At 48.7% G+C, this 24,303-nt stretch overlaps 1 long non-coding RNA gene across 1 annotated transcript; it reads left to right on the top strand.

Annotated features, from left to right (window-relative positions):
* Window positions 1-10,198: 10,198 nt before the first annotated feature.
* Window positions 10,199-22,979, top strand: LOC121831679 (uncharacterized). The gene is made up of 4 exons (XR_006075192.2): window positions 10,199-10,733; window positions 18,712-18,842; window positions 19,417-19,495; window positions 22,746-22,979. It is a non-coding gene; the product is annotated as an uncharacterized LOC121831679 (long non-coding RNA).
* The last annotated feature ends 1,324 nt before the right edge of the window (window positions 22,980-24,303 follow it).

The raw sequence follows: 24,303 nt of genomic DNA, 5'->3' as shown, positions 1-24,303 counted from the left end.
GCACAACTGAGTTCTTGTGAGGGCTTGTTTCTTGGCTTGTAGGTGACTGTCTGTACTTATAATCATAGCACTCAGGAAACTGAGTCAGGAAGACTGGGAGTTGAAGACCAGCTGGGACTCTGCATCTTAAAAAGCAAAACCAGTAAGGGAGGCAAATCAAAGTCCTCAGGGTTACAGTAAGCAACCAACCTGGGGAAATGTGAAAAGATGCACTTCCTAACCTCAAGACTCACCATGACGTCACTGACGCAGCGAGGCATTACCGTCCTAACAGACAAATGGTCATAGAGACAGAATAGTGAGGCCAGAGACAGATCTACACCCCTGCAATCAGCTGGGCTTTGACAACACCACCAAAACATTTGAACAGGGAAAGGAAAATCTTAACAAACGTTGTTAGAACAAGTTCACGGGAACAGAAGAAGCTATGCACAGCACGCGGAAATTAATATGGGATACACGGTGGACTCAGGTACTAAAAATTAATGTTAAAAGGCTTTTAGGGAAATAAAAGAAAGAAGCTTTGCAATTTAAGGAGGGTGAGGATTTTTCTAGACAGAAACCAAAAAGTAATAACTGTAAAATAAAACAATTATAAATTAGACTTCTTCAAAATTAAAAACACATCCAACAATCTGATTAGGAAAATGAAATAGCAAGGCATGAACTGGGAGGAAATTTGAGCAGAATGCCTGTCTGATGGAGGACTTGTGTTTGGAATGTGTAGTGAGTGTCTGCAATGTGATAATGAGACTAGGGACGTTTGGGTACAAAGAGAAAACAGATTCCAAGACACATCATCCAAAGAGAAATTTGTGAATGGCCAGTATACAGATTCAAATCTACATTTTATAGTTATTAGTTAAATGCAAGTTAGAACTCACAGTGTGCTATACCACAGAGCCATACCCACTAGAAGGGCTGAAATGGAAAAACAGGCAATACCAAATGTTGACAAGGATATGGAGCAACCAGAAGGAACGTGCATTACTCCTGAAAGCATAGAAAGCCTATGTATAAAAACATTTTTTATTCTTTTGTTCGTGTGTGTGTGTGTGTGTGTGTGTGTGTGTGTGTGTGTGTGTGTGTGTGTGTGTGTGTAGAAGCCTGAAGCTGGCATTAGGAATCATCTTTGAAGACTCATCACTTTAGTTATTGAGACAGGGTCTCTGGCTGAACCCAGAACTCACCAATTCTAGCTAGTCGAGCTAGCCAGTTTGCCCTCAGATCCCTGATCTCTCTACCTTCTGAGTGCTACGATTATAGGGAGCCAGCATGCATACCCAGCTTTTCTGTGAGTGCTGGGCATCTGAACTCTGGTCTTCAGAGTTGTGTGGCACATACCTTCTTCACTGAGTATCCGTCCTAGCCCAATGTCTAAAGACATTTCGACTGTATCTTAGAAAGTTATTTGTATGCTTATCATCTGATTCAGTAGTACTAGGTGGGTTTCAAGAGTAATGAAAACAAAATTTTGTATATGGTTATTTAACTGCTGTTCTGTTCATAATCACTCAAATGGAAAAGAACACAAATGTCCATAAACTGAAGGGTAGATACACAAGCACACTGGGCAGAATTATCTAGAGGAAAAGAACAGATAGAATGAATGTATATTCTAAAAAGGGATTTGGTAGGAGCCTGGAGAGATGGCTCAGGGGTTAAGAGCTCATACTGCTCTTACAGAGGACCTAAGTTCAGTCCCCAGCATCGCGTCAGCTAGCTCACAGCCATCTGTAACTATGGCTCCAGGCACCTTCACTAACTTGCACATACTTCTACATAGCCATACACATAATAACATAATTCTTTTTAAAGGGGTATTTATTAAATTGACTTGCAACCCAACAATGGCCATCTACATGCTGGAGAGGCTGAGAACCTAAGAACTCCCCAGCCCACAAGAAAAGATGCCCCAGCTGTCCCAACCTGGTACCACAGGCTGGGAGCTCTGGAGGGTTCCTGGGGAGACAGTGGCATTGACTTCATGTTGGAAGGACAAAGAAGCTGAGCCTGGTGTAAGCAGGTGCTGGCAGCAGTGACAATAGACACCCTGTCCCAGAAAGGCAGAGGCTGGCAGGGGTGCACTGTTTTTAAATTGGACCTCTTCATATCTGAGCTGTCCACCCGAAGGTGCTGCCCACTTGGAAGGAGTCTTAGCCAATCCTGGCTGGAAGTTCCCTCACCGACACACTCAGAGCTGTGTCTTCTAGGTCCTTCTACATCCTGTCAAGTTGACAGTATCAGCCCCCACACAAAGCATAAAGTAGCCACACCTAGAAGACTACTGAGGGACAGCAAGGGGGCTGGAGGCATGTGTAATGACAGATGATCTCAGTGGAGTTACTCAAAGCGAACGGAAGGAATCCTGTGGTGAAAGGGTGTGGGTGGGTGGTCTGTGCTGTGTGGGTCTATTTAAATGGATTGTATTACACAACAGGTAGAAATGAGTCTTGCTGTGGGATGGTCTGTATGTCAAATCTGTTGCTCTGATTGGTCAATAAATAAAACACTGATTGGCCAGTGGCCAGGCAGGAAGTAGGTGGGACAAGGAGAGAGGAGAATTCTGGGAAGCAGAAGGCTAAGGCAGAGAGACACTACCAGCTGCTGCCATGACCAGCAGTATGTGAAGATGCCGGTAAGCCACCAGCCACGTGGCAAGGTATAGATTTATGGAAATGTATTATTTTAAGCTATAAGAACAGTTAGCAAGAAGCCTGCCACGGCCATACAGTTTGTATGCAATATAAGTCTCTGTGTTTACTTGGTTGGGTCTGAGCAGCTGTGGGACTGGCGGGTGACAGAGATTTGTCCTGACTGTGGGCAAGGCAGGAAAACTCTAGCTACAGAGTCTGTGGTCTATAATGGACTCATTTATAACAGAATATAGAACACATAATGTACATATATGTAACTCATATATATGACACACACACACACACACACACACACACACACACACACACACACACACACACACACCCCAAACTCATGTATAGCAGAATAAGGGCTACCCAATGAAAGGGAGACACTTTTCTCCCTGGGAGCAACAGTACAGACAGTGGAGATATTCTACATTGTAGTAAAGGGTTGGTTGATACGAACCTATCCATCTGTCAAAACTGGAGCATGAAGATTTGTGGATCCCAGTGTCTGTACACTTTGTCTAGAGCTACAAAGAAATGAAATGGAAGAGTGTCAACCGGGAGAAAGAATGATGTAACTCTGGGAGTCACATGACAAGCACACGGGAATTTGTTATGCTCTCTGTTTATTTGTGTGTACGGTGGCCATTTCTTATAATAAAAAAGTGAGGAGAAAAACATATTATGAGTTCACATACTGTGGCTCATGGCCTTGGAAATAATCAGAGGAACATCTTCCCTGAATGAAGACACAGCCACCGGTGCTGCTTTCTTCCTGCCCTCTTGGCCGTTTGTGTACTCCTGCAAGGACTGTAATATCCGGAGGCATCTTGCCAAGATTCGTCTGGAAACGGCACAGCCCAGGGCTTAGCTGTCACTCGGAGCTGAGATTCTTGGGTTCCAGGGACGAAGGGCTCTGACAATTTTTCCAGGCTGCCTCTGACAGTTTTGAATCGCTACTTCCTCAAGGTGACCCACTCATCTTCAGCAGAGCCAATCTCTATCCCAGATGTTGGGAGCAGTCAAGAGTGGGAGCGCAGCTGGGAGGCCAGGCTGCAGAACCCGGGCCGCTGCTGTCTGCTCCATGGTCCCTGTTCTAGAGAGTGTGTTCCCACAGTCCATGGCTAGAGGCAGCATCTTCCATTCCCAGGACATTGCCTTGATGGAATCTTGTCTTACACCCTTCATTCTGTGTTACTCAACAGCCACCATTGGAGTTGGAAAGATTTTCATTTTCTTCCCACAGGACAGTAACCCCCACCAGGTCACCCCAGGGACCCCACAATGAGGGCAGAAGGGAAGGATACAGTGTGGGTTGGAAGTGTGGCAGTGCCTTCCCTGGGCTATGCACTTCTACATGAAATTCAAATGTATGCAGAGAGACCAAGAGTGCACTGCAAACCCTTCCAGGATAAAAACGAACCCTGCATTCTAAGTAAAGAATGAGAGAGAAAGACTTGAGAGGCTGCCAAGAAATACTCTGCCTGTAACCCAGTGAACTCCATCCAACATCAGCTTAAGTAATGCTGAGAGACCATCTCACTTTTTCAAGTCTTGGTCCAAGTCCTCCTGTAGCGGGGTTCCACGTCCATCTGCAGCTCAGCAGTATGCTTTCTGTCCTGCCTGCATGTGAGCTTGCACCAAGATGAGACTAAGATCTTTCAAGGGCTTGCCCCTTGGGAAGGGGCTTAATTTTCTGTTATTCGAAAAAAAATTCAAAAATAAAACATGTAGCAGAAACGTCCAAATATGTACACAAATTATTAAAGTAACTCCCAATGACTTATTGTCAGATTCATAGATCAGAGAGAGCGTCTCTCAACAGCCATCATAGAAACTTCTTGCCATAGGTAGTAATTAACACAGAGACACACCCCCCCCCCAACTGGTCAATGTGCACAGAACTGTGGAGCATCAGTGTTAAATGGAACATTCATATCATACCCCTTCCTCCAAGACTCGGGGATCTTCAAGGAAGAAGAAATGGAAAGATTTTTAAGAGCCAGAGGTGGTTGGTAACATCAAGGAAACAGTATTTCCGGACACAACAGGACAGATGGATGAATGAACTCATGGAGATTGTCACAGCATGAGCAAGACCTGCACAAGCTGAAGGCAGACACAAATCCCAGCATGGAGAGGGTAGGTAGACACGAAATCCCCACCAGCTGAGGAGCTATGGCCTGCGTTAGCTGCTGGGAGAGGAAGAGTCAGTTTTCTTTAATGATGTGACCCTGGGTGGGTGGACCATACATCATGGCGGGCCCTACTTTCAATGCTAGCTTGGGAGCAACATAAGCTGGATTTGTTAAGAAAAGAAGAAAGAAGAAGAGGAGGAGGAGGAAGAGGAGGAGGAGGTAAGAAGAGGAGGAGGTAAGAAGAAAGGAGGAGGTAAGAAGAAAGGAGGAGGGGAGGAAGAGGAAAAGGGTAAGGAGAAGAAAAAGAAGAGGAGGAGGGGGAGGAGGAAGAAGAAGGTAAGGAGAAGAAGAGGAGGAGGAGGAAGAGGAGGAGGAGAAGGAAAAAAAAAAGAAGAAATCTCAAGTTGGGTGGGACCAGAGAGGAGGGCAGTAATGGGAAGAGCTGGGCAAGAGGGGACGAATTTTAAAAAAAGAACACAGAACTTGAACTTGCATATCCGGGCCCATACTACACCTCTCCCACCATGAACCATTTAGCACACTGTTAGCCCTCGAGGTATTTCCTATTTTTGTCCTTTGAGGTCCGAGTGGGGTGACTCCAGAGAAAGCACAGGGAGAAAGCTGGTGGACAGACACTCTTCCACAAGACCCCTGCACCCCTGGGGCTATTTTCACCCCACGCTGTGCTATGCAGAGGCTGGAGGGACAACTGTCTTCCGAGGTTTGCCTGTGAGGCAGGAGAGCCAATTTATCCTGCCTGCCACTCGAAGAGGATCCTTATCCACATTATCAGCAGAGGGAGCAGGAAGAAGCTGGCCAGGGTGAGCAGGCCACCGAGCAGACAGCCTTTTATTGTGCCAAACTCCTGCTTTAATTTCTGTGACAGAGTCATACAAAGTCTCAGGCCATGACCTTTTCTCAGGCCATTATAGAAGTCAAATTTGGTTCCGTCAGGAGGCATCACCAACCGGCTTCATCATCACTCTACATGTAAGGTGACCCTGCACAGTGCCGGAGAGAGACAGATGGGCCAGTCCCACTTCTGCCCAGACAGCACACAAGAGCCTTAGCAGATGGCAGAAAGTGCTGGGGTGTGGATCTGCAGCTCTCCTGGCCCACATCGCTCTGAGAAGGGTGGAGGAGGGGGTGGATAATGTGCCTTAGTCCATCTTCTGTGGCTATAACAGAATAACCGAGACTGGGTAGTGTATAAAGAAAAGAGATGTGTTCGGGCTCATGCTTCTGGAGGCTGGGATGCCCTAGAAGGAGCGCACATGTTGGATCCACTTCTACTGAGGACCACTGCTGCTTCAACCCAGGGTGGGAAGTGGCAAACAGGAGGGGCAGCCTTACTTTAGGCCAACCTAATTCTCTGCTACATCAGCCAGTCCCCTCAGAGCGAGAGCTCACTTAATTCTAGAAAGGCATAGATCCACTTGGGAGGGCTCCACTCCCATGTCTGGATACCCAGGATATCCCGGCTTCTCTCCACACTGGAGATCAAGTCTCTTCATGGGCTTTGGATCTTTCTGGAAATTTTCTAGTTTTCTTTCTTCCATTCCTCTGGGAACAGTAGTGTGGGGAGTCTGGCTATGGCAGTCAAGGCCATGGCATATCACAAAACTGGTCTGCTGGGGTGACTCCAGTTCTATATCCACAGAGGGAACTCCTTGAGGCTGTTGCCTTCAAAGCAAGTGGGTATCCCAGGAAGGTCCCCCGTGTGGCCATGTATGGGTGTGAATTTGTGTCTGGGTGAGGGTGAATCTCTGAGAGAATGAATTCTCTGAGGCATGTGAGTCTCTGCATATTCCTGCGTTGGTGTGAGTCTGTGTGCATGAGTCTGTGTTCATGTGTTAGTGTGAATGCATGAGTGTGTGTGTGTATGTGTGTGCATGGTTTTGAGTCTCTGTGTATGCATGTCTTCAGTATGCGTGTCAGGGTATTTCATGCTGGTGTCTGTGAGTGTGAGTCTCTAGGTGTGTGTGTGTGTGTGTGTGTGTGTGTGTGTGTGTGTGTTTGTGTTGGTGTATGTGTAAATATCTCCAAGTGGTAGTGTGAGTCTTATGTGTATGTTTGGTATGTGACAGTTTGTGTATAAGTTTCTGTATAGGTATATGAGTGTGAGTCCTTGGGTGTGTGTCTGTGTGATGTGTGTAGGGGTATGGTTGAGTGTGATTCCCTGGCTCTAAATGTGTGTGAGTGTGTAGGTATGTGTTGAGTGTGAGTTCGGGATGTGGGTGTCTGTGTGTATTAGTGTGAGTGTTGGTGTGTGAATATGTGGATTGTCTCTGTATGATAGTATGAATGTGAGTCTCTGTGTGTGTCCGGGTATGCGGGTGTGTATGTTAGCTTGTCAGTCTGTGATAACATCAATCTGTGTGTGCACACTATGTGAGAGGTTGGGGAGCTGTGTGCACATACAGGCGTCCGCGGAGACTCTAAAGTGTTCCGTGTGGAGTTATCGCTAGCTTGTGAAGAAACCGCGGAAGTCGATTCAGGATTGACTTGAGGATGGGTAGCAGTGACAGACAGGCAGCAGGTGGAGAGGGATGCTAGCCGAAGTGTTGGGCCATTGATTGAGTGGGGAGGAAGGAGGCGGAGCTGAGCGGCCCAGGGTCCACCTGGCGGCCGGCAGGGGGCGCTATGCGACACAGGCGGCGGTGGCTTCCAGAGGCCTCTGCAGAGGCCAAAGCATCTGCTGGCTGAGCTAGGGAGGAAGACCGGGACATCCAGGGCCCAGCAAAGGGACTTGTAGGGACTCAGGGAGCCCAGGCCACAGAAACCGGAGAGGGCCGCCCCTTCCGGGCCCTGTCTCTGGAAGAAACCTAGGGAGGTGGCACTCTTTGCTTCCCCAACAACACACACACCAGGGCTGACATGGGCCCCCAAAATAAGAGACTTCCTGGGCCTTTTCTTCCAGCCTTCTCTCCTTGTGTCTGCTGATTAGCCATGCAGTTAGGGGCTCTTGCCTCGCTTTGTTCTCTTAAATAACGGCAAAGCTGCAGGGGGCGTTGCCTCGTGTTTTCTCACTCGGAGCTGGGGCCCCCACCTCCCTGTGGTCTCTGACGGATCTAGTGTCCTAATCCTGGGTTCTGGCATCAGAGTGGTTGCCATGGGGACCTCACCATTTCACATGTTGACGATGAGTTCAGTGGGAGATGAATGTGAGGGAAGGGGGAAGGTGAGAGGGAGGGGGGGAGAAAACAGAATTCTTAGGTTCTCTCCAGGGTGGGGGCTTGGGAGGTGGCCAGGAAGAAGTAGGAAAGGGTGCTTGAGTTCCCTGGGCTAGGAGCGAAGTAGTGCCAGCTGGTGGCTTGAAGCAACAGAGTCATATTCCTCTATAATCGCCCGAAGTGAAAAATCAAGGTTCAAGCAGGGCTGGTTCCTGCAGGACACTCCCACGGAGGACTCCTACTCACACCTTCTTCCTTGGCTTGGAGACACAGCACTCCAGTCTCTGCCTCTGCCTCCACTGGCCCTTCTCCTCTATCTCCGTGTTCATCCCTTTGCTATCTCTTGTAAGGACACTCGCCAGGGGTCTGGGGAGGCGGCTCAACAGCTGGGAGCACTTGTTCTGCAAGCATAAAGGCCTGAGTTCAAATCCCTAGCTCCCACATAAAAAGTCTGAAAGTTCAACACTGAGGAGGTGGAGACCAAAGGCTCCAGGAGCTGGTGGTGAGAGAGCCTGTCTCAGGGTGAAGAGGTGGAAGAGTGTTTGTGAAACGTTCTTCAGGAATGTAGGACCTTCCTTCAATCCATGATGACCTCATCAATTGTATGCCCGAGTCCCCTTTTTCCAAACAAGGCCACTTCTCCAGGTTCTGGTGGGTGGGGACTTGGTCCCATCTGTTTGAAGACCATCTTGGTTTCATTTGAATCTGGGATATCTCCTACAGGCTGGTGTGTTTTTAACACCGAGTTCCCAGCTGGTGGTGCGCTTTAGGGGGTGGAGGAAGTGAATTGCGGTGGCCCTCTGAGGGCTATAGCCTGGCCTGCATCCATCCTGTTCTCCACTTCCTGATTTGACACGGTGTGCGGAGTGGCCACTTTGTCCTCCCACTGCCGTGGATGGCTCTACCCCAGCCACCACACCTTCTCTGCCATGATGGGTTGATGTCCCCTAAAACTGTCAGCCCCAAATAAATTCTCTATTAGGCTGTTTCTGTCAGGCAAGACAAGGAACAGGCCACAGCTCCACTCTGAGCCTCAGGGCCAGGGAAAGAGGCTCAGGGGCAGAATCACGTCAGCACTCACAGGACCACCTGCTCGTGTGTCTCAGGGCCACGCGGGGCAGGCAGCTGCAGCACACCTTTGCAGGCAGGTGGGCCGAGTGGTTATCTGGCTTTGCTGCCTGCTGAGTGTGAAGTGGCTGACCCTGTTTATGGGGATTCCTGAGCTGCAGGTCCAGGATGAAAACGGTTCCTTCCTTGAAGGGCTGTTGTGGGCAGCAGAGAGGTTCAGCTCTGTCAACAACACTCAGGACGCCATGTTGTGTGAGTATTGGCTGTAGCGGCTGTGACGCTTAACTAGGTCCCACTTGCTACTCTTCCAGGAGAAAGAAACTGCTCAGTAGAAACATCTGAGAAGAGAACGGGTGGGTGGAGACCTCAGACCTCACCCCTGGGGAGCTGGACGGTCTAGACCCATCCCACCATGTAACCTTCTTCTCAAGGCCTTTTAAATGTTTTAAAAAGTGTTTATGTGTGTGTATGTGTAGTGTGTAAGTGTGGGCATGCACGAGGCATGAATGTGGAGGAAGGCAGTTCTCTCCTTCCATCGTGAGTTCTGGGAATCGAATTTGGATCCTCAGGATTGCACAGCAAGTGCTGAGCCCTCTTGCTGGCCCCTCTTTCTCAAGATTCAATCCCACACCATTCACATAAAAATTCCCCTTTATTGTCTTCATCTTTGGAAAAGTGAAAACGGGTCAGTGACTTTTCCCTATTAGGTCATTTCCCCAAGGAGTTGTTACCTCTTTTTAGTGCTTTCCTTTGGAGTTTGGGGGTTGTCAAACATCTGACGACATCATAGAGACAGCAGACATACCATCGCCTGTTTGGGTTTGAGTGTCCTCGGTGACAAACAAAAACTTGGTTCCTAACGTGAGCCCATTTTGGAAATTTCTCTCTCTCACAAAATGAAGCCTGGGAACCACTGTCCTGGGGCTCACAGAACAACTGAAGGTATGTAATTTCACTCTGTTCTCATTTTGCAGGCAATGATGGTGAGCCTCCTGACCTCCTGAAGGCTTGATAACTGGGCCGTAGTCACATGACTGGGAAATGGAATCAGACTCTTCAGGACAAGCCTGTGCCAGGATGTCACTGGGGGTCGGAGGGGGTGACTGCATTCTCTGGCTTTCTGTGTAGCCTATAATAGAGGGTTTTTTTTTTTTTGTTGTTTTTTTTTAAAGCAGTATCCAGGATTAAGATCTCCCCTGCTCCAAGAGGCCCTCTTTGCTGAAGCTCACCCTAATTTTATTCTGTGTGCCTCACACTGAGGCTCCAGCCTGCGCCCAGTGAGCCGAATGGTACCACTGAGCAGTTTCCAGGCTCTCTGTCTTTAACGCTCCCTTCAGACGAAGCCCTCACAGGATTGAGACCATCTGATTTCTCCTCTAGTCCTGCCTGACTGATGCTTCTGGAAGGAGCCTTCCACACACCCTTTCCAGTATGTTCATGTTGTACAACAGCCTTCCAAAGTGAATCTGTGGTAGCTTCCTCTTTAGGGGTTCTGTGGGTACTGATCTCAAAAGACACCCCCTTTCCCCCATGCCTTGTGGATGCTGACGATTCTCTTAAATGAAACAGGTCCTCGGGCTAAGGTTGGACCTGGACTCCACCCCCAGGGTCAGCCTCAGGCACAGCATTACAGGCAATCTTTGAGGTCATTCCTGGACCATCACTAGCCTCTCACCTTGCAGATGAGGAGACTGGGCCCTAAAGCAAAGGTGAGCTCAGACTCTGCGGCTTACCATGAGATAACCCACCTGGGCCACCTGTGTGGCTCTGGTCCCTTCTTTTAATGGGGGTGGGGATGGAGTTTCGTAGGGTTGATTTGCCTGTGGATTCATTCAGTCAATATTTGAAGGCACTTACTAAGGGTGGGCCACATCAATGAACCAAACGGATAAATATCCCTGCCCTGATGGAGTGCACAGTCTAGAAAAAGAAGGCAGATGGACACGAAATAGCAGACACAAGGGAGCAAATTACAGGTTGGAAGGAGATAAGTGCCCTGAGGAGAGAAAAAGCAACCAGAAAATTGAGATTAGGAGCACTTGGAGGGGGAGAAATGGGTCGCAACAGAATGGCCAGGGAACCTAGGACTTTCTCATTTTTCACAAAAGCATCCCGTGGAGTTGTAAGGAGAAGTATTCCTTCCTTTACTTTGGTGGCTCCGGCCCCTGACTGATTACAGAAGATGGCTCTTTCGAGACATCCCTAATGACAGTAAGTAGGCCATACCAAACACTCCCTGAACACAGGCTGTCCCTGTGGAAAGGGTAGAACCGGGGGGACCAGTAGTCAGCACTCCAAGCAAGTAAGGTATGGTGTGTCCCTGAGTGGGATTTGTGCCACACATCACAGCACCCCCCACCACAGAAAGGCATTCTAAAGGTGATCATAAAGATGTGAACAAAGGCGTTGCTGGATGGCTGCCGATGTTGGGGTGTGTGTGCTCTGGAAGACCTTCCCCTCTCTTCCTGAAAATGGTTTCCTTGCTTGACCTCAGAGGGTCTCGGGTCACCTCTTCCTATCTCTGTCTGTGTTGCTGGCTTCACTTGTCCTCTCCGTCTTCAGATGCAGGAGAGGCTCGGGGACTCAGCCCTACAGCTTACCGGCCAGCTCTGCACACGCCTTTAAACACCATTTAGAAGCTGAAGACTCTTAAATTTTTATCTCTAGCTTGGACTTTGCGTTGAGTCCAGACTCATATATCCAACTGCCTGCTTGATGTCTCCACTGAGAGAGCTGAGAGGTAGCAGCGGCTGTGAATACACTCTGCTCACATGTCCCGTGATGGGGACCACAGTGATCAATACTCTGCCATCTCCCACTGGTCCTGCCCTCGTGGCACCGAGAACAGTGCATCCCAGGCTTCTTCCAGGCCTAGAGTCTCAGGATGAGGACGGAGAGATGGAGGCAGGCCAGGCCTCTTCCAACAGCATGAAGGTTGTCGCTAAAGGGGAGATTTTTGACTCCAGGACTCCAAACTGGTTCACCAAACCATTCTCAGCCTGTGCCATGGCGGAGGCGCTTCTCTGTTAGGAGCCCAAGAGGCTGAGACACCAAGAGCCTGTGAGGCCCTAGAAGAAATAGCGCTGCTCTTCCCCATGCCCAGTCCTTCCTGCCTGCCCACACCTCCAGTGATCCGCAAACACTGTGTGTTAGTCACTTTTTTCCCTGATGTGACCAAATGCCCAGCGAAAGCTGTTTAAGGAAGGAAGGCTGTTGCTTTTGGAGTCGCAGTTTGACGGTACAGTCCATTGCAGCAGGGAGGCCTGCAGTGTGATAGCTTGAGGCAGCTGGGTCAGAGGTCAGGAAGCTCAGAGGGACGATGGTGCAGATGGCGCATAGCTCCCTTTTCCCTCTTTATTCATCCGGGGAAGCCAGTTCATGTGATGGTGCTGCCCACAGTGGTGCTGGGCTCCCCTCAGTCTGCAAATGCCCTCACAGACACACCCAGAGGCATGTCTCCCAGGCCAGCCCAAATCCAGTCAAGTGAATAGTGAATATTAAGGGGCTGGAGAGGTGGCTCAGTGGTTAAGAACGCTTGCTGCTCTTCCAGAGAACTTTCGGGTCCCAGCATTCATGTGGAATGGCTCACAATTGCTTGGAATTTCAACCTCAGGGGATCCCATACCTTCTTCTGGCCTCCAAGTTCACTCTCTGCCCACATACACACACATACACATAAATAAAAGTAAAAATAAAATCTTAAAAAAATTAAAAAGTGAATATTAACAGCAACACAGTGGCATCTCGTGTTTCATCTGTCCAAAATGGATCTAGTCAACAAGGCCTTTCTCTCAGGAAGCTTCCATCTGTCTATCTTGCTCTTTGACATCTACATAGTCAATGCTTAGGCGAAAATATCAGTGTCGCTATGGAGCCCACATCTATTCTCCCAGACCACTATGGCAACAATCTCATTGGCTCCTAGACTGGAAGCTGACCAGAGTATGGCTGTCCTTATATGGCTCTGTCACAGCCCAGCTCCTGCTCTCTACCACTGGGCTAACGGCACATCCCTCAGTCTAGATCCCTGCTCTCCTTCGGCCCTGCCCCTCTCCTGTGCTAGGGACCACTTCAGACCATCAGATCCTACTCTGTTGCCCATTGGTTCCCAAGTCACTCAAAGCAAAACTCACCCAAGCTCCTCCCCAGACCTGTCCTCCCTTCCTCGGCCTTCCAAGCACCCTGCTCACGATCAGCGTCTGCCTAGGACCCACTGTTTCCTATTTATTCTCCTCTCACTCCTTGTCCACCTGTAGCAACTCTCCTCTTTCCTGCCAGCCTTTGCCAGCTGCCTCCTCCTCGGGTGTCTCCAAATCAGCCCACCCCGGGACATCTTACTTGTCCCAAGTGACTTGGACATGGGTTCTGATTTGTTGTGCATTTCTTCGTTGTTATTGTTTGGTAGTGGGAGGCAGGCTTTTTCTGTGTAGCCCAGGATGGCTGGAGCTCACAATCCTCCTTCCTTAACTTTGTGAGCACTGAGATCACAGGTGTTTGTTCACCAGGGCGACTAGCTGGTTCTGCTGGTGCCCATCACTGGAATGGCAGTTCCCTGGAGGCAGCATGCTGCTCGCTTCTCATCTCCACCCCAGGCCTGCACAGTGAAGGTTCTCAGCAAATATTTGTCGAACGAGTAGATAGTGAAGGCACCCATCGGTGTACCTGATGCATAATGGTATTTCATAAATACTGACTATAAAATTTTGACTGTTTATATTTCATAAAATTCAGGAACTTGCCAAGCAGAGAAGGAAAAAAAATCCTCTAATCTCATTGTTGAGCTGCTCCAGGTTGGCTTCTGAAAAAAGACAAAAATAATATATGCAGACAGAAAATCCCTGTAAGTGCCAAAAGGCGTAGAAGGAATAAAGAACCTTTTATCATCACCTCCTACACTGCCTTAGGCAAACCCAAGGGGGCGCTGGCTCTCAGGGCTATACATTTCTCAGTGGTGCTGATGCTGGTGCAGCTGCTGAGGGGACCCCAGGTTCAGAACCATGGATAGAACGGTGCTTCTTTAAAATGCCACCCCCACAGCTACCACCACTGCCCCTTCCTAAATTAAGTCCTTTGTAGTCCTCATCCCATGCTTTTCTTCATACCACACATCTCAATTTCAATTATAAATTTACTTGTGTTTAGTGATGATCTTGGAGTTTAGATTAGACCTGAATGGACATTCTTGTCCCCCTGTCATCCATTACTGGGTAAAGCAATAACCATGACTAATAAATGGACACAGATAGGTGGTCTATCTCACCTCTAGGAGGAATAGAGTAATATTGGTTGAATGCAAGTAGCTTCATTGTTCAAAGTCTCTTACAGAGAGACTTTCAGGATAAAGCCCAGCAGAGGCCGCCATTAATTGAACACCAGCTATGTGCCGGGCAACATATGTGGGCAGGATCTATGGATGTTTTGTTTGTTTCTGTATTCCCAGTGCCTGAACTATAAGCAATAAATAATTTACTGAGTGAAAACACAGTCAGTCTCCCATGTCCACTAATTCTCTATCCTCAGATGTGAACAACTGTGATTTCAAAATATTCAGAAAAAGAAACATCTGTACTGAAGATGTTGACATTATTTCACTTTCCATTCCCTGAGCAATGCAGTACAGCAATGCTTCACATAGACTGACACTGGAATAGGCATTATAAATAATCTGTAGAGGATTTGGAGAATATACAGGGATGTGTGTAGGTCCCATGCAAATCCCACACCTTTTTATACAAGGGACTTAAGCATTAATACAAAAGGCTCTTGAGCATGGAATGTGAGAGACTTGAACACAAGGTACCTGAACATTGGTAAATAAGGGGCTTGGGCATTGGTACATAAGGGGCTTTCCCATTCTTATATAGAGCATCATTGCAAGAAGGACTTGGACATCCCTATGGTATGGATTGAGCACTGATACACAAAGGATCTAAACTTATTACATGATTGATTTGAGCACTGGTACATACGGGTTTGAGCATTCGTATATAAGGGACTTGAGCACTGGTACACAGTTATTCAACTTTGGTTCAGAACATACTTTGATCACTGGCTGACAAAGCACTTGAACATTAGTGCATAAGAATTTGAACATAGTTCGTAAGGGTCTTGAGCCTTGGTCAGGAGGGCATGAGAGCTGGAACATAAGATTTTGAATATTGTGCACAAAGGATGTGAACTCTGGTTTGGAAGGGACTCACTCCTGGGTGTGTAAGGGGATGAACAATGACACATAAGCATAGTGTGGACCATCCTCTGTGCACACTCAAGGATGACACTATACAAGTATGGTACTTAGGCTGTTTTCTCCTTCCTTGGACAGAGAGGGAACAGCCCATCTTAGTGTCAGTATAGGGCAGCCAGCCCTTCTCAGAATGGCTGGGATCCTTCAAGAAATTGTGCCTGGCCTCACTTCCTCAGGGTGATCGACAAGGTCCCGGGAAACTCTGAGCTTCTTCCAGCATCTCAGAGAACACCTGGGAAGAAGGAGGACGCCTATCACTTCTCATATAAAATAGTGAGAGGAAAGCCAGGAGGGGAGGGCTCGTGGGTGGGATCACTCCCGTTAAATACAAAGCAGAAAGGAGCATGGAGGTCAGAGGGAGCCCGAGGAGAAGAAGGCAACAAAGGAGAGCAAGAGAGAGGCAGGAAGGGAGGAAGTGGGCAAAGGAAACGAAGGAGGAGGAAGGGACTGTTCACATCCACAATGGGTCCCTCTCTTCCTCGGCATCTGCAGGCTACCTGCCAAATCAATTGATTACATCTGTAGGCAGAGTTGCCTTTTTATTTCACACCAATTTTCACAGGCGGTGTAAGATAAAAATGGGAGAGACGAAGTGAATGGGAAAGATGATTGAATGTTGATCTAAAAGGGAAGGTGCCAGGAAGTGGGGGCAGTGGACACTCAGATACAGGGGACAGCGGGAGACAGTAGTTTCAGTCGGGTGGCCTTCCTCCATCTCATTATTAGTTTTTTTTTTTTTGCTTGTGTGTGTGTGTGTGTGTGTGTGTGTGTGTGTGTGTGTGTGTGTGTGTGCATGATACTTGGGAGCCTGTGTCTGCTATTCCCAGGAATGTGCTAGTGGCAACCCACCTCGGCAGCCTCCATGTAGCATTGGGGTCTCTTTTTGCCCCTGATTCAGGGGTCCAAGGGCTTGGCGAGCACTGAGGATTCACTGTGTAATATTCCCTCAGCCTCTTCTCCTGGAGCCTCAGTTTCCCCACCAGGAGTGTGGTGAGAGTCACTCACTTGACCCTGGTGCTGGGACATTTGAGGCCTGTGTTGTGAATAGCCAGGACTGTGAGCAGACCTTTTTATCTCAGCAAGCAAAATGCAAGCACAACAAATGTAAAGAAATGATCATGCGGGCCGGCTTATATGGACGCCCAGGGAGTTGGTGGACTACTGCTCCCTGGAGGGGTCCTCCACCCGGCTAGCCATCTGAGCCATCTTCCGGGCTAGTGGCAACTCTAGGGCTTTGTTGGATCTAGGGCTGCCATCTAAGCAGCTTTGGGGAGGAGTCTCATTGAAAAGTTTTGCTGCAAAAACAAAACAAACAAAACAAAAACAAACAAACAAACAAAGCCAACACATTTCCAGGGTTGTGGATGCTTTTAGTTCTGCTTGGCCATTCTGTCCCCCTATTGGCTACCCCCACAACCACCTTCCAGCTATAACATTCAGTAGAAAACAGTGGTTCAACTGTAACCTCGGCTCCCCAGCAAGGCTAGCAATGGCTAACTGTGAACGTCTCACCTCCCCAATGCCCCAGTTACATTTCCTCTCACCCGGCCTTATAATTACCCTAGCCTGTAAATGGGGCAGGAGCCCTAGTTCTTACTGCAGACCCCACCTCCCTCGCAGGTGCTTCTTCGAAACAAGCCTGTGCCACTGTTGAGTCTGTCACTCCTTGTCATCAGGCCCCCATCTGAACCTCCTCACCCCAACCCAAGCCCAACACAGTCACCCTTTCCCAGCCAGATCTGCCCAGACTCCTCTTCTGACTTCAACCCTGCCGATGAACTGTCACTGCCCCAGTGAAATCCTCCTTCACTGTCCTTCTGTGACTCAACCTCCCCACTGCAAACTTACCCTCTTTTCTCCTCTTCAGACCTGATCCCACTCCCACTTCTCTCCCTCTTTGGCCCCCTCCAGCCACCTTAGACTGTCCCCTCTGAGAGAAGTCGCCAGTCCCCGAGATCCTGTGCACATCCAGGTTCTTTTTCCTCTGGCAGATGTCCCCCAAATCAAAAAGAATTTTAGACTCCTGTGCTCCTGACTCCTCTAGCCACTGAAAGGAATCCTAGCAGCTTACCCATCCTTTAGGTGTTTTTTCTACTCTCGCCCCCCCTGAGAAACCATGAGTACCTTTGGTTGGTAGATCGGACCCATGTAGACACCCTCCACACTCAAGATCAGGACCACCATCTTGTCAGAGTGATTGACACTCCCTGACTGACCCTACCTGGAACTACCAGGTCACCTCTGTGATTTCTAAAAAAAGGGCTTATAAGGTCGCTTGCTTCCTGGCAGGTATGGAAAAAGCAGCCCTTAAAGCTGTCAATTATGAACAAAAATCAGAGTGATCACTCACGGACCAAAAGAAAATACATCTCTATTTCCCTCTTGCCTTTAAGAGGCCATGACCAATACGCCAAGCTGTCACTGACTCAGACGAGCAGTGATTGTACTTACACCTGGTCTTTATCTTACAACTGGCCACAGATATGAGATTAAAGCTCCAAAGCTTGACGATGGACCTCAGAACCCTCAATAGGATGTTAAAACAGCCTTCAAGGCCTTTAAACAGAGGAACAAAGGAGCCAAAGTTTAAAAGGACCAGGCCAAGCGACAGATGCAGAAAGCAGCCTTTTCACAGGGTTCTAGTCCAAGGGGATGGGAAATGGGTCAGCATGAGGTCTGCTTCAAATGAGGCCAGCAAGACCATTGACCCAGGCCGCCTCCATGCCTCTGTCCCATTTGTGGGTAAGAAGGACACTGCCAGTCAGATTGTATCCAGTAAGGGACATGTTCCCATTCTATCGCCCCGGCAGGGCCCAGATACTTGACTCAGGCTTGGCTGGGCATTTGAGTTTAGCCAGAGAAGACTGCAGAGCCCCGAGGTCCACTGGCCACCTGTCCCTCATTTCTAGCTGTAGAACCAGTTTGTTATGCTATGAACCTGCTGGCAAGTCTGTTTCCTTCTTATTGGATATGGGGGCTACTTATTCAGTCTTGGCAGAATATTCAGGACTCCTCCTGGGGTTCTCTTTTTCTCTTTGAAAAGGGGGGACAGGATACCCTCACACCCAAAACGTATGTCTAGTGTTATGTAATCTGTTTGGCTACCCTTTTACATGCTCATTTCTGGTGGTCCCACATTGCCTGACGCCTCTTCTGGGCAGATAGAATCCTCCCAAATTCTGTGGCCTAGTGACTTCACCCCATACAGCTCTGCCTCCTTTGTCTTTCTCTACCTTTCAGATGTTGTCCCCATCCTTCTCCAGTCACTAACCCCCACTGGTCTACACTCTATCCTTGCAGTTTGCAAGCCTAACTCCTTGTCCCAAGACCTCAGACTCATGGCTCAGCTTGTCATTCCCAAGCATCCTGCTGCTTCCAACTGTAACACCTCCCTTTCTCATCTTCTGCCCTTGACCTACTTTTCTGTCCTTCTTTACCCTTAGACCCTGCCTGCCAAGACCTCTTCTCTTCCACCTTGACTGGTCCCCACTGTTACATCACTTCTCAGCTTACCTGCATAGTCCTGCCTCCAACTATTTGGACAAACTTTTTCCTGTCAAACCAACCAGACAAGGTAAGTCAAGGTTGGCCTCCATGCCTTAAAGAATTTGGAGTTGCTGCATTCCTGGCCACTGAGGTCCCAAATCTTGTACTCCACCAGTCAACCCCTGTTTCCCCTCTCTCCATTGTTTGATGTGGCCATAGCACACTCCTTCAAAATGTGAATTCTTCCAACAGCTCATCTGTTACACACCACCCAGTTCATTAAGTTTCTCCTCGGCTGTCTCCCTCTCCAAAGCACAAACAGCGACCTCCAAAGTCACCTGTCTGAGTCTCTTTGTCTCCTCACTTGCAGACTGTTTCCTCACATTGTAAAGATCCCATCAAGACCCTTTCACTCCGCAAACAGAAGAGGACCTCCTCTCCTTCCTGGGACTCCAAGATTCCTTCCAGATCTGGATCCCCAGTTTCTGGATTCTTACCCAACTCCTCTACCTGATCTCCAGAGAAGCCCTCTCTGAACCTTTGGACCCCTTCCAACCCACCCAGCTCTCATTGGCCAAGCTCAAGGGAGCCTTTTGGCTGCCCAGCCCCAGCTCCCCCAAATCCCTCAACGCCTTTCCCTCTCCTTGTCCTTTCCACTCCAGACCTCACCCTGGACTACTTCGCCAACTGCACAGCAACTCTCCCTTTGAGACGATAAACCTGCCACAAGAACTGGACATGGTAAGTCAGTGTTGGTCCCCAAGCCTTGAAGACTTTGGATCATCTGTGCTTCTGCTCCCCAAAGGCTCTAACCTTATGCTCTCCCAGCCGATCACTATTTTCTCCCTCTACAATCCGCACAGACTCATCAGCCCCCATTGTCTTCTCTCCTACCACCCCCATACTGCATTTTTCATGGTATTCTTCTGTAACCCTTGTCGGGGTTTGAATGAGAATACTGCCCCAAATAGGCTCAGAAATGTAAATACTTCATCTCCAGTTGGTGGAACTGCTTGGGAAGATCAAGAGGTGTGGTCTTATTGGAGGAGGTCTGTCACTGAGGGTGGGATTTGAAGTTTCAAAAGACTCACACCATCTCCAATGTGCCTCCACACCCCTCCCACTCTCTGCCTCCTAATTACAGATCAAAATGTGAACTCTCAGCTACCGCCTCAGTGTTATGTCTGCCCGCCTTCTGCCATGCTCCCCATCGTGATGGTCACGGACTCTGACCTTCTGAAACTGTAAACCCCAATGAAACACTTCCTTCTGTAAGTTGCCTTGGTCATGGTGTTCTGTCGTAGCAGTAGAAAAGTAGCTGAGCCACCCCCTTCACTGGCAACCCCCTTTCCCACCACCAGAAGGTGCAAAAGGTCACTCAGCTCAGCTCGCCCAGCGCACCCCTGCCCCAGCCCCCACCTCCCTGCAGTCTGATAATGGCACTACCTCTGTTTCTAAGTCACCCAGGCCCCACACACTTCCCTTAGCGTGAAACTGACTGTAGCACGAATCTTAAAGGTCTTATTAATAAAAACAAACCCGGAGCCAGGATTTGGGGTGAACGCTGAAAGATCAGAGAAACAGAACAAGCCACAGCCAACCTCACCTCGCCAATTCCTTAGCTGATCCTGTTTCCTCAAACTGGGAGCCTCTGAGTCCTCATCCAGAATGAATGTCAGCTGAACTGCTGCTAAAAGCCTAAAAGCTTAACCAGGCTCTAGTTCCTGGTTCTCATGCCTTATATACCTTTCTGCCATCACTTCCTGGGATTAAAGGCGTGTGTCACCATGCCTGGCTGTTTCCAGTGTGGCTTTGAACTCACAGAGATCCAGACAGATCTCTGCCTCCCAAGTGATAGGATTAAAGGCGTGTGTGCAACCATTTTCTGGCCTCTATATCTAGTTCTGTTCTCTGACTCCAGATGTTTATTAGGGTGCACAATATATTGGGGAACACAATAGCACCATAATTGACCTTTCCTATTCCCTACCACGTTGGAGCCACAGGTAAGGGGAAGCAGGTGAACACCCTCCTAAAACAACAAAACTCAAGCTCTCCCTCGACCTGACACTCTTGTGCCTCCTCCGCTTTCCCTTGCTACCTCCACTTCCAGGAAACTCTCTCCAGGAAACTTCTGAACCTCAGCCCATTTGGACTCATGAACAGGTGACCAACTTCCCTGAGCCTCACACTCGAGCCACACCAGAAGAGCCACACCCTCGTGAGTCCTCTGTTTCATCCCTGCCCTGTTCAAATAGCTGCATACTCTCAAAGCCTTGCTCACCACCTCATGTGTGATCCAGCTCTTCCTTTCCCTCCGACTGTTGGGTCAGCCTGTCCACCTAAAACCAGCACTCCCTGGAAATCCCAGCCCCTCTATCTACCTGGACAGACTTACCCATGAAACTTTACCTGAGCGACCAACCAAGCCCTTCCCTGCCCTTGACCTATTAATGACCTCCAGGGGTGTCTCAGCCTCTTCCACTCACCCCTTGCTCTTCCCACATTTTTTTCTGAGATTTTATTTTTATTTCATTTTATGTGTATGCGTGTTTGCTTGAATGTATGTCTATGCCCCACATATATTCAGTGCCCACAGAGGCCAGGAGAATGCATTGAATTCCCTTAGACTGGGGTTACAGATGAGTGTGAGCCACCATGTGGGTGCTGGAACTCAAACCTGGGTCCTCTGAAAGAGCAGCCAGCGCTCTTCCACCACTGAGGGCTTCTCCAGCCCCTCTTCCCACAACCTTGACTTAGGAGCCATTGCTTCTCTTCACCTCCTCAGCTCAATGTGCATGTTTCTGACAATCACTCACTCATCTCTGTGATATAGTCTGATAACCAATGCTTTTTTGAATCTACCCAAAACCCCTTATAGGGACCACTTTGTACTCAGTCTCTCCTCACCTCCCAGGCCCATCTCAGCATATCCTGTAAGCTCAAAGCCTTAGCCCATGCCACCTTTGTGAGCAACTTCTCTGTCTGTCTCTGCACCTACATCCTTCATCTATCACTCTCTGCCAATCGCCACTAATCCATTCACTCAAACAATGAAAACGAACCTCTTACTACTGACAGCAGCAAATACTGTCACACCTCCCCAGCCACTCCCTGTGTGCCTTGTCCCTTCCTCTCCCTCAGGCACCTGCTGTATCCTTACCCTACTTGAACCTGATAACTTAACCCCTCATCTGTGGACCCTGCCTATATCAAGGTTAAACCTGAAGGACACATGGACCCCTACATTTTGTTCCACTACCGGTCCCTCACTAGGTCTTCTCTGGCTGGAGAATATTCAGTCTGAAAAATGAAGTCTCCATCCAAGATACCTGGGACAACACCCCAAACATTTTCTCACATCTCTCCTTCTCATCTTCTGTCTCAACTCCTTGAAGGTTTTCTTCCTTTGTGGAAAACCAGCTTATGTCTGTCTCCTGTTCAGCTGATTCAGTGTCTGCACCCTTGTCCTCTAATACTCGGGCATCAATCTCCTTTTCAAGAACAAAAGGTAAATGTTCTCCCCTTTGCAAACACACCCCCACTGAGGCCCTGGATATCTCTTTTGCCATCTGTACAGGCATAGCTGGCATCCTTTTCAATCCTCAGTCTCCAACAATTTCCCAAGGCTTTCTGATACCCAGAGTGAAATGGCTGCCATTAGCACAACCCTCCATAACCACATAGACTCACCTGCAGGCGCCATTCTCCAAAGGCAGTGCTCTGGACATCCTTGAAAAACAGGGCACCCGTCTCTTCATCCAGAAAGAGCGCTGCTTCTATGTAAACCAGTTCAGAGTAGTCTGAGCAACAGTAAGGGGATTCCAAGACTAAGCATCCACATTCTGTTGACATTGTGGCTCTTGGGGACAATTGTCCAACACAGGACACCGGCTGGCTCCCTTCTTGATACCTCTTCTCTTTTTTTCTCCCACTAATGAGACTTTTGACTTTATTTAACTGCCTGGACTTTTTTTTTTTTTTATTCCAGAGACGGATGTGCTTTTCCCATGACACTTCCAGAAGACAACTCAACAGCATCCTCCTCCAAAATTTCCAGTACCAAAGACTGCCCCATGATGATGTCCCAATTCAGCCAGCACAATCCTATGAAAACGACGTCCACCCGGCTAACAGCTCTCTGGAAACTACACCAAAGTCTCACCCATGGCGCTCCCATCTGTTTCTCATTTTTACAAAACACAAAGCAAGAATATTAGCTTAATTATTCAGTTCTGTCCCCCATTGACTGCCTTAGCAATACCCTGACCCCCACAACCACCTGCCAGCTAATATTTTCTGTAGTGAACAGTGGTCCAACCACAAGCTCAGCTTCCCTAGCAACCCTAATAATGGCTGACTACAAACTTCTTACCTCCCCGATGCCCCACTTACATTTTCTCTCACCCAGCCCTATAATTACCCCAGCTATAAGAGGTACGGGGAGCCCTAGTTCTTGTAGGAGACACCCCCTTCCAGGTGCTTCCCCCACCCGAGGCTGTGCTGATGTTGTATCTATCATCCCTTGTCTTGTCCTTCTAATTCCAAATCTGACAGAACAGAGGTCACGCTAGGGGAGTGCCCCTCCCAGCTTCCCATCCACCTCCCTGAAGCCAGCAGCAGCTCAGGGGACAGGTGGGGCATTTCCCTCCCTGATGATGTAGTTACAGTCACCATGGGAGCAAGGGTGGGATGCCACCTGGTGAGCCATTCCAGTAGGGAAGGTGTTTCCCAGGCTAGGTCTTTTGGGTGGGTCTCTCTACCATAGGGGTCTCTGCTGCAGAAAGCCTGAGTCAGCTGCCACCACTGCGCCATAGCTCTCTCCTCGGCTGGCCTGGCACATCAGCGTGGCAGGCAGTGCCCTGAGGAGGTATAGATGACTGGAGGAGCTGCCCCTGAAGTCTTTCCATGGGTGACACCTTCTCTGGACAGGAAGCTGTGCATCCCTGGGTGTTCTTCAGAATCACAGAAATACAGATGACAAAAATAAAGTCATGCGACGAACGTCCCAGGACACATGGCTCATTAAGGACAGGAGAAGCTGGGGTTTGGGTATTCCTTTCAACCAGTGCCCAGGTATTTTCTCATCCATGCATGCATGCATTCATGCATACATACTACATGCACAGTATGTGTGTTCGTGTATGCTTATGGTTTGTGTACTGTGCATGCATGTGTGCATGCTACACATATTTGTAAGTGTGCACATATGTGTGTGCTTACCTGTATGTCTGTATGCCCATTCACACATGTATGTGCATTGTATATTTGTGTGCATGCATGCACCCATGTGTTTGCCTGTATGTGTATATGCATGTATCCTTATGTGCACATGTTCATGTGTGTATTTGCTTATGTGTTATGCTTATGCCTGCATGTCTATGCATGTACTTATTTCTATTCACATGTATGCATGTGTATGGAGGGGGCAGGGCAGGAGCTGTGCACAGTATTTCTTGCAGGGAAGCAAGCCCCATGGTGAGGCCTGCGTTTGTTTCCAGGCTGAGGTGTGAGATGGACTCCTAGGACAGGAGGTGGAAATGACAAGC

Source organism: Peromyscus maniculatus, chromosome 8 (genome assembly GCF_049852395.1).
Source record: "Peromyscus maniculatus bairdii isolate BWxNUB_F1_BW_parent chromosome 8, HU_Pman_BW_mat_3.1, whole genome shotgun sequence".
NCBI lineage: Eukaryota > Metazoa > Chordata > Mammalia > Rodentia > Cricetidae > Peromyscus > Peromyscus maniculatus.
Note: the sequence above shows the minus strand (reverse complement) of the source record. Positions and strands in the feature narration are given on the sequence as shown.